Here is a 17,649-nt window from a genome sequence, read left to right on the forward strand (position 1 = left end):
ACATGCGTCTTTTGTCCTGATCATTCGGATTGTGCCCACATTTTTAGACAGGTGTAGACAATTAAAAGATGCATTGTGAACTGATTTTGATCAGATGTTATAACTGTAAACGGGCAAGATCAGGACAAGATCAGGACACAGGATGCATGTTAGCGGGAGGTATAAACGAGGCTACTGATTCCCCACAGAGTGTTTCATTTGTAAAGAATTAAGGCTCAATAACAACACAACAGCTCTCCGTTTCTAACAACTGGAGCAGACCAGCTCTTCCCTCTGCACCCTCAGGCATACAGAGGACCAGGTCGATGCTTTCAGGACTGTTCTGTTCAGGGCTTCAACAGTAGGATGCTCTTATAATATGTGACACTTGATATTAACATTCTGTGTAACCTCAACATCTGTCCATCATTTACAACTTGATAGACCACAGCTAATATAATACCCCTCCCATGACAAATCAGATATTACATACAGTATGCCTATCCAACAGTGGTCTGTATTTAAGGGTCAGTGAATGTTTTCAAAAGGTGTGAGGAAAATTTTCTGTTAAGCCCTACTAATACTTGTGTACTAAAATATCCTTATTTAAGCCTAGGCATTGGGCTTGAGATAGTTAAAGAAACTAACTCATATAAGCTAATTAACAAAGATAAAGATAATTAAGATGTCTTATCTGCAGAATATGCTTATATGATTGAACTGTTGAAACTCTTGTTATTAGAATGTCTCCTTTCAGGCTCTGGTGTTGGCAGCTGTACCTCCTCCCTCAAATAGGTCTCAGTCACATTGTGTCCAGAGAGGGGAGAAGTCATGCTTATCTATCACATGTCGCTGTTGCTATGCAGAATATCAGCAGGGAGTATGGCAAAGAAGGTCAGAAGGAATAATTGTTTCAATATGTGAACTGTGTGTCTTTATTGCAAACCATGTGAAGCGATGGTGTGAATAACGGGGAACCAATCACTTGTCTCCACAGTGTTTGTGCATCAGTCACCTCCTCCTAGGGGGAGATAGTTTCCACCTTGAACTAGGGGAGAGAACAAAGTGACAACAAATGTCCTAAGTTCTTAGTACTGAACAAAACAAGTTATTTGTATTTGGGGCCCAAGGACTGGCACGGGATGTGTGGGGTTAGTGTTTGGAACCATTGTACATCATATCTGAAGTTGCACCTATCCTGACCTATCCTGAGATGGTGTGTGTGTGTGTGTAAAGTATATAACCCAGAAGCTAACTCCACTCAGGGGGCTCTCACTCCACCACCTGTGGGGGTGGGACGACCAGCCTCCTTGTTATAAGTATTTTAATAAAAGTAATACCTTGATTGATTATTAATTTAGCCGCTCCTCATTATTGATTAAGGGTCGAATTTCCAACACATTCTTGGCCGCCTAAGGATCCTACAGGAAGACGGGGCGGGTGGATACCACCTCCGAACATAGTATAAGGAGAGAGATGAGATTGGTTCATTTAATCAATAGCGTCAACAAAAAAATTAAGATTTTTTTTAAATGTAGAAGCCCCTGTTGAGGGTACGCTCGGAGTGAGATCTTCCTTAAGAGGGCCACAGCTGAAGTAACTAGCAGGACTGAGTTGAATTGATAAGTGTGTTTAAGTGAGGTATCCTTGGACATAATTGTTAATTAGCCAGTTGTGGGCAACCAAGATTCCAGATCCGTGGTACTGATTTGATCACAGTAGGATTTGGTGAGGTGGTGTGGAGTGAAGGACCAGAGCACGAGTGCACTCAGCTTGGCGAAGCTCATTTACCAGAGGGTATTTGAACGAGGGACCAGAGTGCAGGTGATTCCTTGCGAGGGTATTTGACTTGGTGAAGTTCAATTTGTAACGTGTATGTAATTGATCAAATGTTTTGTTGTAAATGAGGTAAACAGGCATGCCCTGGGTTACTATTGTTAGATGTTATTGTGAGTGTTTTGTTATTGGATTTTAGGACCGTGTTACATAGTTAGATAGGAGACACCGGTACTCTTTAGGCAGTTTTGCATATTTAGGTAAACATAAAAGGAGTTGTACCACAGTGGTTGCAATAGGTAACATTCCCGTGTGGAGACAACATCCCGTTTCGGGACCATTGATTAGGCAATACTCTGAGGGTAATATTGGCAACGCTTTACAAGTGACCAAGATTTTGACATCTAAAAACAGCGCTAACGGGTTTTCCTCGTCTGTCTCATTCTCCTGTGTGTTTGTGTTCCTATGTGTGTGTGTGAATGTGATATGAGAGTTGTGTGAGTGTAGAAATAAGTGTTCATCTGAAGTTTCTATAATAACATGTAGAAATTAGCATAATATGAGATTGGAATTTGTGATTTAAATTTGGATAATAAGTTTCGATATATGGCGTTATCTTGGGGTTCCGTCCATCACTGCCCATCATAGAATATCACGGGATAGGGGCAAGTCTATAATTCTGGAAGTCTAGATTTTTGGGATTCTGCTGGGAGTGTTTGCAGAGCTGCCATGTAGCAAGGGGGAGTCGTTGGAAATGGAGTGGTTCATTAATGTGAGTACCTAAGATTCTAACGTTATATATGGATTCTGTGAAAATGTGGAAAAGTGACAAAGTGTATGTGTGTATAATCGATTACTAGAGATTTGATGAAGTAATGATGGAACTAAATTATGAATAATATACTAACTTGTGCACCCAGACGTAGACATATGTCGGGTGGAAAAATAGTAAATACACGTTTTTTCTGAGTTGGTCCCCTTTTATGGATCATTTGATAAAACGTTGAAGCATTATATGACTGTCTAAATGCTTATGGGATTTTATCCATCTAGGTAAAACATTGAGAGAAACTGCCCTTAATGTCACGTTCCTGACCTGTTTTCTGTTGTTTTTGTATGTGTTTAGTCGGTCAGGGCGTGAGTTGGGGTGGGCATTCTATGTTATGTGTATCTATGTTGGTTAATGGGTTACCTGATATGGTTCTCAATTAGAGGCAGGTGTAATTCATTTCCTCTGATTGAGAACCATATTAAGGTAGGATGTTCTCACTGTTTGTTTGTGGGTGATTGTCTTCCGTGTCTGTGTTTGTCGCGCCACACGGGACTGTTTCGGTTTGTGTAGTCTATTCCTGTTCTGCGTGTTTATGTAAGTTTTTCCAGTTCAGGTCTGTCTACGTCGTTTTGTTATTTTGTTAATTATCAAGTGTAGTTCGTTTTCGTCTTGTTCAATAAATTCATCATGTCTTCATTACCCGTTGCGTCTTGGTCCAATCTCTCTCCTCAAGACGATCGTTACACTTAAGGCCTGAAAAATGTATATTTTGCAGTTAAAGATGAGTTGCTATATTTATTGAATATATCCTTTTCCCATACAGTTACAGTGAATTAAGATCGAATCTTGATGTAATTTATACATCATACAAAGCCAAATTAGGGTTTGCATCAAACTAATTATCTTTGTGGAGTTAAAACCTTTTGTCAATAGGGGGAGCTGTTAGCACTTTTTTTTTTTTGACATTGCCAAATTAAACTGCCTAGTACTCAATTCTTGCTCGTACAATATGCATATTATTGTTATTATTGGATAGAAAACACTCTCTAGTTTCTATAGACGTTTGAATTATGTCTCTGAGTGAAACAGAACTCATTCTACAGCACTTTTCCTGATATGGAGTCAGATTTCAGAAATTTTGGCCTCTGGTCCCAGGTCAGTTTTAAAGTCCCTGTAATTCCTATGAGGATACAAACACTGCCCATGCCTTCCTCTAGATGTCAGTAAGAGGTGACAATTTGAATGGAGTTGATTGCGCAATCAGGGCCAGTATAAAACAAAAAAGACCGGAAGGAGCTGTCTTTTCCTGCTGCGTCTTGCGCGCGATGGACGTCGGATGTGCTCTCTTTCCAAGCGTTGGTTTAGCCACTTATATATCGCCGGTCATGTTTTTACTCGTTATAGGTGTTAAAAACATCATAAGGTAGTTAATTTAAACCGTTTTATAGCAATTTATATCCGTTTAGTGCGATTTTGAGGCATTGCTTTGTGATGCATATTGAAGCACCGGGCACGTTTCGGGGTCCCGGTCGAACGTTAGTGGTCATTTCGACGGACAAGAGGACAGCTTTCGACCAAAAGAAGATTAGACCCAAGAAAGGATACATTGCCCAAGATACTGATGGAAGAACAGCTCACAGTAAGAACTATTTATGATGATAAATCGTTGTTCTGTCGAAAAATTTAATACGCATATTCCGCCATTTTGTTTGGTATAGCTTCGCTTGGCGAACCCTGTATTGCACAGTAAGGATAATTTTAGAAATGTTATTCAGCGATTGCATTAAGAACTAATTTGTCTTTCGATTGCTGTCCACCCTATATTTTTTAGTCAAGTTTACGATTAGTTATTCATTACGCCAGATCACTGTCCAAAATGGCCCCCGACATTTTCAGGCTAGTTTTGCTAGTATTGTCATGTTATAACCACGTTTTTTTGTGGCTAAATATGCACATTTTCGAACAAACTGTATATGTATGTTGTAAAATGATGTTACAGGAGTGTCGTCAGAAGAATTCTGAGAAGGTTAGTGAAAAAATTAATACATTTTGGCGATGATTACGTTATCCCTCTCTTTGGCTTGTATCAATGCTCGGGTAACGTTTGCACATGTGGTATGCTAATATAACGATTTATTGTGTTTTCGCTGTAAAACGCTTAGAAAATCTGAAATATTGTCTGAATTCACAAGAACTGTGTCTTTCCATTGCTATGCTTTGTCTATTTTTATGAAATGTTTTATGATGAGTAAATTGGTCATACACGTTGCTCTCTGTAGTAATTCTAGTCGAGTTGTGATGGTGGGTGCAATTGTAAACTGTGATTTCTACCTGAAATATGCACATTTTTCTAACAAAACCTATCCTATACCATAAATATGTTATCAGACTGTCATCTGATGAGGTTTTTTCTTGGTTAGTGGCTATCAATATCTTTATTTGGCCGAATTGGTGATAGCTAGTGGTGTTGAGAAAAAATGGTGGACAAAGAAAAGTGGTGTATTTTGCTAACGTGGTTAGCTAATAGATTTACATATTGTGTCTTCCCTGTAAAACATTTTAAAAAACAGAAATGATGGGTTTATTCACAAGATCTGTATCTTTCATCTGGTGTCTTGGACTTGTGATTTAATGATATTTAGATGCTACTATTTACTTGTGAAGCTATGCTAGCTATGCTAATCAGTGTGGGGGGGGGGTGGGGGGTGCTCCCGGATCCGGGTTTCTGAGGCAGTAAAAGTTAATGTGATGTAGTAAAGTAATTTAAATATGTTGCATGAGAAAAGATAATCTGCTTTCATTACAAGGCGCAAGATTTGATTTTGAGTTAATGGATGTCGATTACATTTTTTGGATTGCTGTGATTGTGAATAAATCCCCTTTGCGCATGTCGAAATCTCTGTGGAGAAACACTTGACTGGACTTTAAGGCTATTTTCTGGTCAATTGTGTCGGTATTATGTGCCAGATGTTAAGACTACAGACTGTTATAATTGGGCTATTTGCGGAATTTGATGGTCATTTCAATAACATTGGGTCTATGTTACTGACTGTTTCTGATTGTGATTTCAACTATTGCCATGTTTTTTCTTAAAGTTTTAGCTATAAACTGGATGCGTTTCCAGCTTGCTTAGTTCGATTTTGATGACTCCTTAATCGCCTGATAGAATAGGCTACTAGGAATGATGTCGTAATTTAAATCACTGAATCAAATATTAATGATATGGTTATGAACTGAATATATGCTTGTTAAAACCTTTTTTTTTAAAGCAGGTGTTTGTTTTATTACCTGTAGCCTTATCAGAAGGGACAATTACTAAATCTTATGAATTCTAATAATAGCGGATAGGCAATTGCGATAGATCTGTGACCATGATCATAGTTGATAATTAAATATGGGTAATTATTGCATGACGATATAAGGCTACAAAAGCAATGTATTGATGTTGTGGACAGAAAGAGGCTCTATCATTGTGAACTATTAGCTCCCATCGAAATGTATTTTTTCCTTATGAACTGTTGCGGATGCATGTTAATAGCAGAGGTTGCTATTAAAAATATAGAGTAATATTGTTTGGGTAGACTGAAATGAAAACAATGCCTTCCAATAATTTGAATGGAAATATGTTATTAGTTATTGGTGGTTTTTGGATAGACAACTAATGCCATGTTTTAGTCCGCTGGGCTATATCGGGCTATCTGTTGGGGCCGCAGTGGGACATTTGCAGCAGAGGTCAGGGTTTTATAGTTTAGGTAACACCATTGAATTTGAGCAAGAAGTTAATCTATTTCCATTGCGGGGAACAGTGTTTACATTTTTTTTAGGTAGGTCCAAGTAAATGTTTTATTTTTTGACGTTTTAATCTCGTGGGAGATTTTATGTCGTCTTGTTCTAAAATAAATTTGTAAAGGGAACTGGCCAGTCTTTTTTTGTTTGTTTTTGCCATATGGTTTGCAAATACCCACTCACAACACATTTGTGGTCAAGTGGGTTTTCACGGGTTAGTGCCGAGGCACCTTAAAAGGGCACACGCATGTAATTTTCTGAAGTTTTTATTTTCTGAGTTTTAATTGAACACATGTAAATTATTTTGTTAAGAAATGTACTGTAAACTTACTGTAAACCTGGGATACGAAATGTTTGAAATGTTTGACTGTTTTTCATTAATTAGTCTAATATAGTAAGAAACACTTACTAACATTGTATCTTTATGGAGTTATTATGGGTAGTGGTTCTAATTCTATTTTGTTATTTGAAATGGTTTTGTTATATTTTTAACCAGTGTTTTATTTTTTTTAACACATTACTCACATTGTGAGTCTTGTGTCAAAATGGTGCAATAGTGATATGTAGGAGTGTATCGAGGGATACATAAAGGAGTGTACTGTTGTGTTGCTTGTTCTGTTCTGTTTCAATACAAATCTCACCAGATTGGATCTGCTGGATTGCTGGGATTCTCCCGATGGGTTAGAGGTCTAACTTCCTGATCCTGTGACTCTGCAATGAAGTTGACAATGTGATGGGAGTATAAGCCAATTTGAGAAGAAAATAAATTTTTCAACAGAATTTGTTGTTGTTCTCTTTGACTTATGTTGAGAGATTTGTATTAAGAATAATTGGTAAAAGTACTAATTTGTCATATAGTCAATGCTTGTCTGGATTTCCTGAATCAGAAATGAACTGAACTAAACTGTTGTTCTGATCTGTCCTCTCTCTCTTTCTCTCTCTCTCTCTCTCTCGGGTTATCAAATCAAATCAAACTTAATTTGTCACATGCGCCTAATACAACAAGTGTAGACTTTACCGTGAAATGCTTACTTACAAGCCCTTAAGCCCTTAACCAACAGTGCAGTTCAAGAAGAGTTAAGAAAATATTTACCAAGTAAACTAAAATAAAAAGTAATAATAAAAAGTAACACAATAAGAATAACAATAACGAGGCTATATACAGCGGGCACCGGTACCGAGTCAGTATGCCGGGGTACAGGTTAGTTGAGGTAATTTGTACATGTAGGTGGGGGTGAAGTGACAATGCATAGATAATAAACAGCGAGTAGCAGCAGTGTACAAAAGTGAGGGGGATGGGAGGGGTGTCAATGTAAATTGTCCGGTGGCGGTTTCATTAATTGTTCAGTCATCTTATGGCTTGGGGGTAGAAGCTGTTGAGGAGCCTTTTGGTCCTAGACTTGGCGCTCCGGTACCGCTGGCTGTGTGTTAGCAGAGAAAACAGTCTATAACTTGGGTGACTGGCGTCTATGACAATTTCATGGGCTTTCCTCTGACACCGCCTATTATATAGGTCCTGGATGGTAGGAAGCTTGGCCCCAGTGATGTACTAGGCTGTTCACACTACCCTCTGTAGTACCTTACGGTCAGATGCCGAGCAGTTGCCATACCAGGCGGTGATGCAACCGGTCAGGATGCTCTCGATGGTGCAGCTGTAGAAACTTTTGAGGATCTTTTGAGGATTTTCCCCCTGAGGCGGAAAAGTTTTTGTCGTGCCCTCTTCATGACTGTCTTGGTATGTTTGGACCATGATAGTTTGTTGGTGATGTGGACACCAAGGAACTTGAAACTCTCGACCCACTCCACTACAGCCCTGTCGATGTTAACTTATTTTGGCTGCAGGGGCAGTATTGAGTAGCTTGGATGAAAGGTGCACAGAGGTGCCCATATTAAACGGCCTGCTCCTTAGTACCAGTTGCTAATATATGCATATTATTATTCATATCGGATAGAAAACACTCTGAAGTTTCTAAAACTGTTTGAATTATGTCTGTGAGTATAACAGAACTCATATGGCAGGCAAAAACCTGAGAAGTTCCACTTCCTGTTTGAATTGTTTCTGAGGTGTCAGATTTTCAACCATGCTCTCAATTGAAATGACAGCGAGATATAGATGAGTTTTCACTTCCTACGGCTTCCACTAGATGTCAACAGTCAACAGAACTTTGTCTGATGACTCTAATGTGAAGGGGGGGCCGAAGGAGACAGGAATGAGTAATCACTTCCACGGGCTGATCACGCATTCACCATGTGCCTTCACATGAGTAGGACGTCCGTTCCATCGCTCTTCTGAAGTCAATCTAATTTTCCGGTTGGAACGTTATTCAAGATGTATGTTAACAACATTCTAAAGATTGATTCAGTACATCGTTTGACATGTTTCTACTGACTGTTACGGAACTTTTGGACATTTCGTCACGTTATAGTGGACGCGCTTTGTGACTTTGGTTAGCGCGTTTGGTAAACAATTCCAAAGTAGCTAATTGGACATAAATAACGGACATTATCGAACAAATCAAGCATTTATTGTGGACCTGGGATTCCTAGGACTGCATTCTGATGAAGTTCATCAAAGGTAAGGAAACATTTATCATGAATTTTCTGGTTTCTGTTGAGTCCAACATGGCGGCTAATTTGGCTATTGTTCTGAGCTCCGTCTCAGATTATTGCATGGTTTATTTTTCCGTAAAGTTTTTTTGAAATCTGACACAGCGGTTGCATTAAGGAGAGGTATATCTATAATTCCATGTGTATAACTTGTATTATCATCTACATTTATGATGAGTATTTCTGTTGAAATGATGAGGCTATGCACTATCACTGGATGTTTTTGGAACTAGTGAATCTAACGCGCCAATGTAAACTCAGATTTTTTGTTATAAATATGAACTTTATCAAACAAAACATGCATGTATTGTGTAACATGAAGTCCTATGAGTGTCATCAGATGAAGATAATCAAAGGTTAGTGATTAATTTTATCTCTATTTCTGCTTTTTCTGACTGCTATCTTTCGCTGGAAAAATGGCTGTGCTTATTGTGGTTTGATGGTGACCTAACATAATCGTTTGTAGTGCTTTCGCTGAAAAGCATATTTTAAATCGGACACTTTGGCGGGATTAACAAAAAGAATACCTTTAAAATGATATGAGACACATGTATGTTTGAGGAATATTAATTATGAGATTTCTGTTTTTTGAATTTGGCGCCCTGCACTTTATCTGGCTGCTGTCATATCGATCCCGGTAGCGGGATGCAGCCATAAGAAGTTTTAATGGGGGCCTGTTTGGCCCGCCTTTTCCTGTAGTCCACAATCAGCTCCTTTGTCTTGCTCACATTGAGGGAGAGGTTGTTGTCCTGGCCCCACACTGACAGTTCTCTGACCTCCTCCCTATAGGCCATCTCATCGTTGTCGGTGATCAGGCCTACCACTGTTGTGTCATCAGCAAACTTAATGATGGTGTTGGATTTGTGTTTGGCCACGCAGTCGTGGGTGAACAGGGAATACAGGAAGGGACTAAGTACACACCCCTGAGGGGCCCCAGTGTTAAGGATCAGCGTGGCAGACATGTTGTTGCCTACTCTTACCACCTGGGGGCGGCCCATCAGGAAGTCCAGGATCCAGTTGCTGAGGGAGGTGTTTAGTCCCAGAGTCCTTAGCTTAGTGATAAACTTCGTGGACACAATGGTGTTGAACGCTGAGCTGTAGTCAATGAACAGCATTCTCACATTGGTGTTCCTTTTGTCCGGGTGAGGAAGGGCAGTGTGGAGTGTGATTGAGATTGCGTCATCTGTGGATCTGTTGGGGCGGTATGCGAATTGGAGTGGATCTATGGTGTCCGGGAAGGATGCTGTTAATGTGAGCCATGACCAGCCTTTCAAGCTCCTCATGGCTACCGGCGTGAGTGCCACGGGGCGGTAATCATTTAGGCAGGTTACCTTTGCTTCCTTGGGCACAGGGACTATGGTGGTCTGCTTGAAACATGTCGGTATTACAGACTCGGTCAGGAAGAGGTTGAAAATGTCAGTGAAGACACTTGACAGTTGGTCCGCGCATACTTTGAGTACACGTCCTGGTAATCCGTCTGGCCCAGCGGCTTTGTGAATGTTGACCTGTTTAAAGGTTTTGTTCACATCAGCTACTGAGAGCGTTTTCACACAGTCATCCAGAACAGCTGGTGCTCTCGTGCATGCTTCAGTGTTGCTTGCCTCGAAGCGAGCATTAAAGGTATTTAGCTCATCTGGTAGGCTCGCATCACTGGGCAGCTCACGTCTGGGTTTCCCTTTGTAGTCCGGAATAGTTTTCAAGCCCTGCCACATCCGACGAGCGTCAGAGCCAGTGAAGTAGGATTCAATCTTAATCCTGTATTGATGCTTTGCTTGTTTGATTGTTCGTCTGAGGGCATAGCAGGATTTCTTATAAGCGTCCGGATTACTCTCCCGCTCCTTGAAAGCGGCAACTTTAGCCTTTAGCTCGATACGGATGTTGCCTGTAATCCATGGCTTCTGGTTGGGATTTGTACGTACAGTCACTGTGGGGATGACGTCGTTGATGCACTTATTGATGAAGCCGAGGACTGAGGTAGTGTTCAATGCCATTGGATGAATCCCGGAACATATTCCAGTCTGTGCTAGCAAAACAGTCCTGTAGTGTAGCATCCGCATCATCTGACCACTTCCGTATTGAGAGATTTACTGGTACTTCCTGCTTTAGTTTTTGCTGTAAGCTGGAATCAGGATGATATAATTATGGTCAGATTTGCCAAATGGAGGGCGGGGGAGAGCTTTGTATGCATCTCTGTGTGTGGAGTAAAGGTGGTCTTGGATTTTTTTTCTCTGGTTGCACATGTGACATGCTGGTAAATATTTGGTAAAACTGATTTAAGTTTGCCTGCATTAAAGTCCCAGGCCACTAGGAGCGCCGCTTCTGGGTGAGCATTTTGTTCTTTGCTTATGGCCTTATAGAGTTGGTTGAGCGCGGTCTTAGTGCCAGCTTTGTTCTGTGGTGGTAAATAGATGGCTACAAATAATATAGATGAGAACTCTCTTGGTAGGTAGTATGGTCTACCGCTTATCATAAGGTACCCTACCTCAGGCGAGCAATACCTCGAGACATCTTTAATATAGACACACACCCCCACCCCTCGTCTTACCAGAGGTAGCGTCTCTGTTCTACCGGTGCATGGAAAATCCCGCTAGCTCCATATTGTCCATATCGTTGGTTCATCCACGTCTCGGTGAAACGTAAGATGTTACAGTTTTTAATGTCCCGTTGGTAGGATAATCTTAATCGTAGGTCATCGATTTTATTTTCCATTGAGTGCACATTAGCAAGAAGAACGGATGGCAGTGGGAGTTTACTCTCTAGCCTACGGATTCTCAGAAGGCTGCCCGATCTGCGGCCCCTTTTCCTGCGTCTTTTCTTCGCGCAAAAGGCGGGGATCTGGGCCTGTTCCAGTGAAAGCAGGATATCCTTTTTGTCGGACTCGCTAAAGGAAAAAGTTATTTCCAGTCCGCGGTGAGTATTTGCTGTTCTGATGTCCAGAAGTTATTTTCGGTCATAAGAGATGGTAGCAGCAACATTATGTACACAATAAGTAAAAAAACAAGTTACAGAAAATGCACAAAAAATTAACAAAATAGCACAATTGATTGGGAGAATGTAAAGCGCCATGTTCTTCGGTGTCATCTTGAGGGTAACTACGGTTGGTGTCTTAATGCATGGAAGAAATCATTTGACCACGAGAACGGTGTGAACCTCAAAACCCCCTCTAACTGGCTGAAGAGCGACAAAGGCGTTCAATCCGTCCCTGTCCGCACCACTTCTACTGAGAGACCTGAGTGCGAGCCAGTAACTGGTGTACAGCATCCATTCAAAGCTATCAACTGCTTTTCTCTCATGCCTTTTGTCTCAGGAGTGTGACAGGAGTCCACGTGGAGTAGGCAAGGAGAGATCCGTTCTTCTCTCATGTTGCTGGTATACTGGTTGGCAAATGGTCAAGATATAATGGGTGGTAAAGGTGGGGCGAGACATGGAAATTGGGACATTATCATGGGTCATCCACTTGAACTATGAAGCAATCTGAAAAAGACTATGAAGAGACGCCAGAAGATTGAGAGCTTGAAGGGGGGGGGGGTCAACTATGCCCAGAATTGATTTAGGCTTGTCTTTAATTTGGGGTATCAAGTTGATTGTAGAGGTGTACACACTGCTACATTTAGTCATTTAGATTAAGAATGCATTGGGATAATGATCTGTGGTTATAATCATGATAAGAAAGTGAATACTATAATTATGGATAATTATACTGTATGTTTATTATATTATAGATGTATATTATACATCTATAATACATATATTATATTATACTGTAGGTTTATTATAGATGTATATTCTGCCAGTGTCGATGTGCTAAATTGAAGGGTTTTAACTTTGAGTACTGGGACCAATGTGAATCACTGAAGCGTTGTATTCTAATTTTGGGTTGGATAATTTATTGGGTTCTGATTATGATTGGAAACTGAATGATTTTTTGAAAACTGACCAATTGATTTGAGCATGTTCTTAGTATGCGAATAACTACATGAGTGAAGCAATTAATGTATTATGGCTGGATTGTTTCGATTGATGTTATCTTCTTATGTGCAGGTGGGATGGTAGCGTCCCACCTGGCCAACATCCGGTGAAATTGCAGAGCGCGAAATTCAAAAATACCAAATTCAAATATTTAACATTCTTGAAAATATATGTGTTGGACATCAAAATAAAGCTTAACTTCTTGTTAATCCACCCGCTGTGTCAGATTTCAAAAAGGCTTTATGGCGAAAGCAAACCATGCGATTATCTGAGCACAGCGCCCCGCATACAAACACATGAAAATCATATTTCAACCAGGCAGGTGCGCCACAAAAGTCAGAAATAGCGATATAATTAATGCCTCACCTTTGAAGATCTTCTTCTGTTGGCACTCCAAAATGTCCCAGAAACATCACAAATGGTCCTTTTGTTCGATAATGTCCTTCTTTATGTCCCAAAAATGTCCATTTATTTGGCGCGTTTGATTCAGAAATATACCGGTTTCAACTCGCCCAACATGCCTAAAAAGTATCTAATAAGTTACCTGTAAACTTGGTCCAAACATTTCAAACAACGTTCCTAATCCAACCTCAGGTACCCTAAAACATAAATAATCGATAAAATTTAAGACGGAATAAACTGTTTCTAACACAGGATAAAAACAACGTGAAGCGCATTCCAGTTCACGCGCACCAAAACAGTAGAGTCCACCTGGAGTGACACTTACAATGAATAGCACTACTTCTTCATTTCTCAAAAGAAAAACATCGAACAATTTCTAAAGACTGTTGACATCTAGTGGAAGCCATAGGAACTGCAACCAGGTTCCTAATAATAAGGGTATTCCAAAGAAAACAATTGGAAAATCCTATGACCTCAATTTCTTTTTTCCCTGGAGGGTTTGTCCTCGGGGTTTCGCCTGCCGTATCAGTTCTGTTATATTCACAGATATTATTTTAACAGTTTTAGAAACTTTAGAGTGTTTTATATCCAAATCTACCAATTATATGCATATCCTAGCTTCTGGGCCTGAGTAACAGGCAGTTTACTTTGGGTGTGCTTTTCATCCGGAGGTAAAAAATACTGCCCCCTACCCAAGAGAGGTTATGTTAATTGTGACATAGGTAAAGAAGTTGTGTGCTAAAGTGTGAAGCCAGACGCCCTTTCCTGCCTGTACAGTTCCGCTGCCACACCCTCTGAATCTGAGACCATCCTCCCTGCCTCATGTTTGGCGGCTTCGGTTGTCTGAGGTATTGAGGCTCTGGTCTGTAAAGCACAACGTTCCCAGCCTGTCATCCTGGTACTCGTTGTACCCTGGCTTTCCTCCGAAAACACTTTTGGTTTGCTCACCATGGTTCCTGATGTCTCGGCCTTCGTCCCTGCATGCATGGTGTGTGTGTGTGTGTGAAAATGTGTGTGTGTGTGTGTGTGTGTGTGTTTGTGTGTGCTCAAGGCAAGACTCCGCGGCAAGCTCCGTCTGGCCTCCTTCAGACAGTCCCTGTTCCTCGTCGCCCCTGGTCCCATATTTACCTGGATTTTGTCACCGGGCTTCCCCCGTCCAAGGCCGTCCATTTCATTCCTCTCCCTAAGTTACCTTCAGCCAAGGAGACAGCCCAGCTCATGGTGCAGCACGTCTTCCGAATCCATGGACTCCTGGTCAACATTGTCTCAGCACGGGGTCCTCAGTTTTCGTCCCGACTCTGGAGGACAGGCTGGGTCGTTGGCCAGCCTGTCCTCCGGGTTTTATGCCCAATCCAATGGTCAGTCAGAGCGAGCCAATCAAGACATGGAGACGACCCTCCGGTGTCTTGTTGCTAGTAACCCCACCACCTGGAGTCAGCAACTGGTCTGGGTGGAATATGCCAGGAACACCCTCCCCTGCTTGGCCACTGGACTCACCCCATGGAGCATTCGAAGGGGAAATCAGCCTCCAATCTTCCCAGAGCAAGAAGTAGAGATGTTCGTCCGCCACTGTCGGCATACCTGGAAAAGAGCTTGGTCGGCTCTTCTCATGTCCACCTCCAGGTATCACCAACAAGCGGATCGCCACTGGAGTCCAGCTCCCCACTATCGTATCGGGCAGAGGGTATGGTTGTCCCCTCAGGACCTGCCCCTTCGGGTGGAATCCCGCAATCTTTCCCCCCGTTTCATTGGTCCCATTTCTAGAGTCCTTAGTCCCACTGCTGTCCGCCTGCTGTTACCCCGCACCCTCTGTGTTCACCCTACTTTTCATGTGTCCAGGATTAAGCCCTTGTCTCACTGTCCTTTGTCTTCTGTTTCTAGGCCCATCCCTCGACCTGTGTCATCGATGGCCAGGCAGCGTACATGGTAAGACGTTCGACCACGGGACATGGGTTTCCAGTACCTGGTTGACTGGGAGGGTTATGGCCCAGAGGAGAGGTGCTGGGTTCCCGCTAAAGACATCCTGGACCCGGGCCTCATCGCCGGCTTTCACCGCCAACACCCCGGTCAGCCAGGCATGCCCAGGTAGGACACCAGGTGGTGTCCATGGGTGGGGGTACTGTCACGCCCTGATCTGTTTTACCTGTCTTTGTGATTGTCTCCACCCACCTCCAGGTGTCACCTGTTTTCCCCATTAGTCCCTGGGTACTTATTCCTGTGTTGTCTGTTGCCAGTTCATCTTGGTTTGTCAAGTCAACCAGCGTGTTATTCTGTGCTCCTGTTTGTTCCTTTTTTTGCTAGTCCTCCCGGTTTTGACCCTTGCATGCCTTGACTCTGTACCTGGCTGCCCTGACCTCGAGCCTGCCTGCCACTCTATACCTCCTAGACTCTGACCTTGTTATGATCTTTTGCCTGTGCACGACCATTCTCTTGCTTGCCCCTTGGATTATAATAAATATCAGAGACTCGAACATCTGCATCTAGGTCTCGCCCTGTGCCCTTATAATATCCATTTCCAAATGACATTTATGTTGATATTGATCCAAACCCTGAGCACAGGGCCCAAATTGATCTGATGGCCCATTTGGTTTGTAAACGTTGTCTTAAGAGGGGAAACTGCAGATGGTGTTTAAAGGGAAGACTTTGTCCCATAGTCAATGGTCATTTCCTAAAAATTATTTGATGTAGAGAAGACTGTGCTGATGGTAGAAAAGGGGATTAAACTCAGTAACCCAACAGAGGTTATTTACCATGTATGGCAGTGCCGAGCACCAGAAGGGTTTTTATCGTTTTGATTGTTTTAAGATTATTTTAACGCCGTAAGGGTTTAACTGAAGGTTTAGAAAACTTTAGTTTCTTAAGTGGGGAATATGAGGGAAATTCTGTTTAACCCTACTAATGCTTGTGTACTAAAATATCCTTTAAGCCTAGGCATTGGGCTTGAGAGTCTCTTTAACTAAGTAACGAAGATAATTAAGATGTCTTATCTGCAGAATATGCTTATATGATTGAACTGTTGAAACTCTTGTTATTAGATTGTCTCCTTTCGGACTCTGGTGTTGGCAGCTGCACTTCCTCCCTCAAATGGGCCTCAGTCACATTGTGTCCAGAGAGGGGAGAAGTCATGCTTATCTATCACATGTCGCTGTTGCTATGCAGAATATCAGCAGGGAGTATGGCAAAGGTGGTCAGAAGGAAAAATTGTTTCCATATGTGAACTGTGTCTTTATTGCAAACCATGTGAAGGGATGGCCTGAGTAATGGGGAACCAATCACTTGTCTCCACAGTGTTTGTGCGTCAGTTACCTCCAAGGGGGAGATAGTTTCCACCTTGAACTACTGGAGAGAACAAAGTGACAACAAATGTCCAAGTTCTTAGTACTGAACAAAACAAGTTATTTCTATTTGGGGCCCAAGGTCTGGCACGGGATGTGTGGGGTTAGTGTTTGGAACCATTGTAAATCATATCTGAAGTTGCACCTATCCTGACCTATCCTGAGATAGTATATATCCCAGAAGCTAACTCCACTCAGGGGGCTCTCACTCCACCACCTGCGGGGGTGGGGTGACCAGCCTCCTTGTTATAACAAATCTTTTAATAAAAGTAATACCTTGACTAATTTTGCCTCTCCTCATTATTGACTACGGGTAGAATTTCCACCACAAAGGTGTCACACAGTGTATGAATAAAAGATAAAGACCATGTGGCGATGGGCCTGTTAATAAGTTTGCAACCACCAAATATATTAAACTTTCATTTGGTCAGAACATATGTAAAATAAACAGACCTATTGTCACGTTCGTCGTAACATTTAAGTGAGGAGGACCAAGGCGCAGCGTGATAACAATACATTCTTCTTTAATGAAGACGAAAACGAAACGAACACTATACCAACTAATCAAAACAACAAACAGACGAACGTGAAGCTATACAAACAATAAGTGCAGACACTGGCAACTTACACATAGACAATCACCCACAACCTACCTAATGACTATGGCAGCCTAAATATGGCTCCCAATCAGAGACAACGACAGACAGCTGTCTCTAATTGAGAACCAATCTAGGCAACCATAGACTTACATAAACACCTACAATGAACACAACCCCATGAACTCTACAAACACCCCATAGACAATACAAACACCCTAGACGAGACAAAAACACACAAACATCCCCCATGTCACACCCTGACCTAACTAAAATAATAAAGAAAACAAAGATAACTAAGGCCAGGGCGTGACACCTATGTTATAATACAGATATGAAAAGTACAACTAAAGTATCAAACTGAAGAAAGCATCAATAGAAATTAATTCAGCATCAATTCTAAAATAGAATATAAAAAATATATTGC

The 17,649-nt window shown here is 41.6% G+C and overlaps 1 long non-coding RNA gene across 1 annotated transcript; it reads left to right on the top strand.

The window, feature by feature from the left end:
• The first annotated feature begins 1,809 nt into the window (after positions 1–1,809).
• Positions 1,810–16,911, top strand: LOC139576896 (uncharacterized). The gene is made up of 2 exons (XR_011675184.1): positions 1,810–2,527; positions 15,173–16,911. It is a non-coding gene; the product is annotated as an uncharacterized lncRNA (long non-coding RNA).
• The last annotated feature ends 738 nt before the right edge of the window (positions 16,912–17,649 follow it).

The sequence above is a fragment of the Salvelinus alpinus genome, chromosome 5 (genome assembly GCF_045679555.1).
Source record: "Salvelinus alpinus chromosome 5, SLU_Salpinus.1, whole genome shotgun sequence".
NCBI lineage: Eukaryota > Metazoa > Chordata > Actinopteri > Salmoniformes > Salmonidae > Salvelinus > Salvelinus alpinus.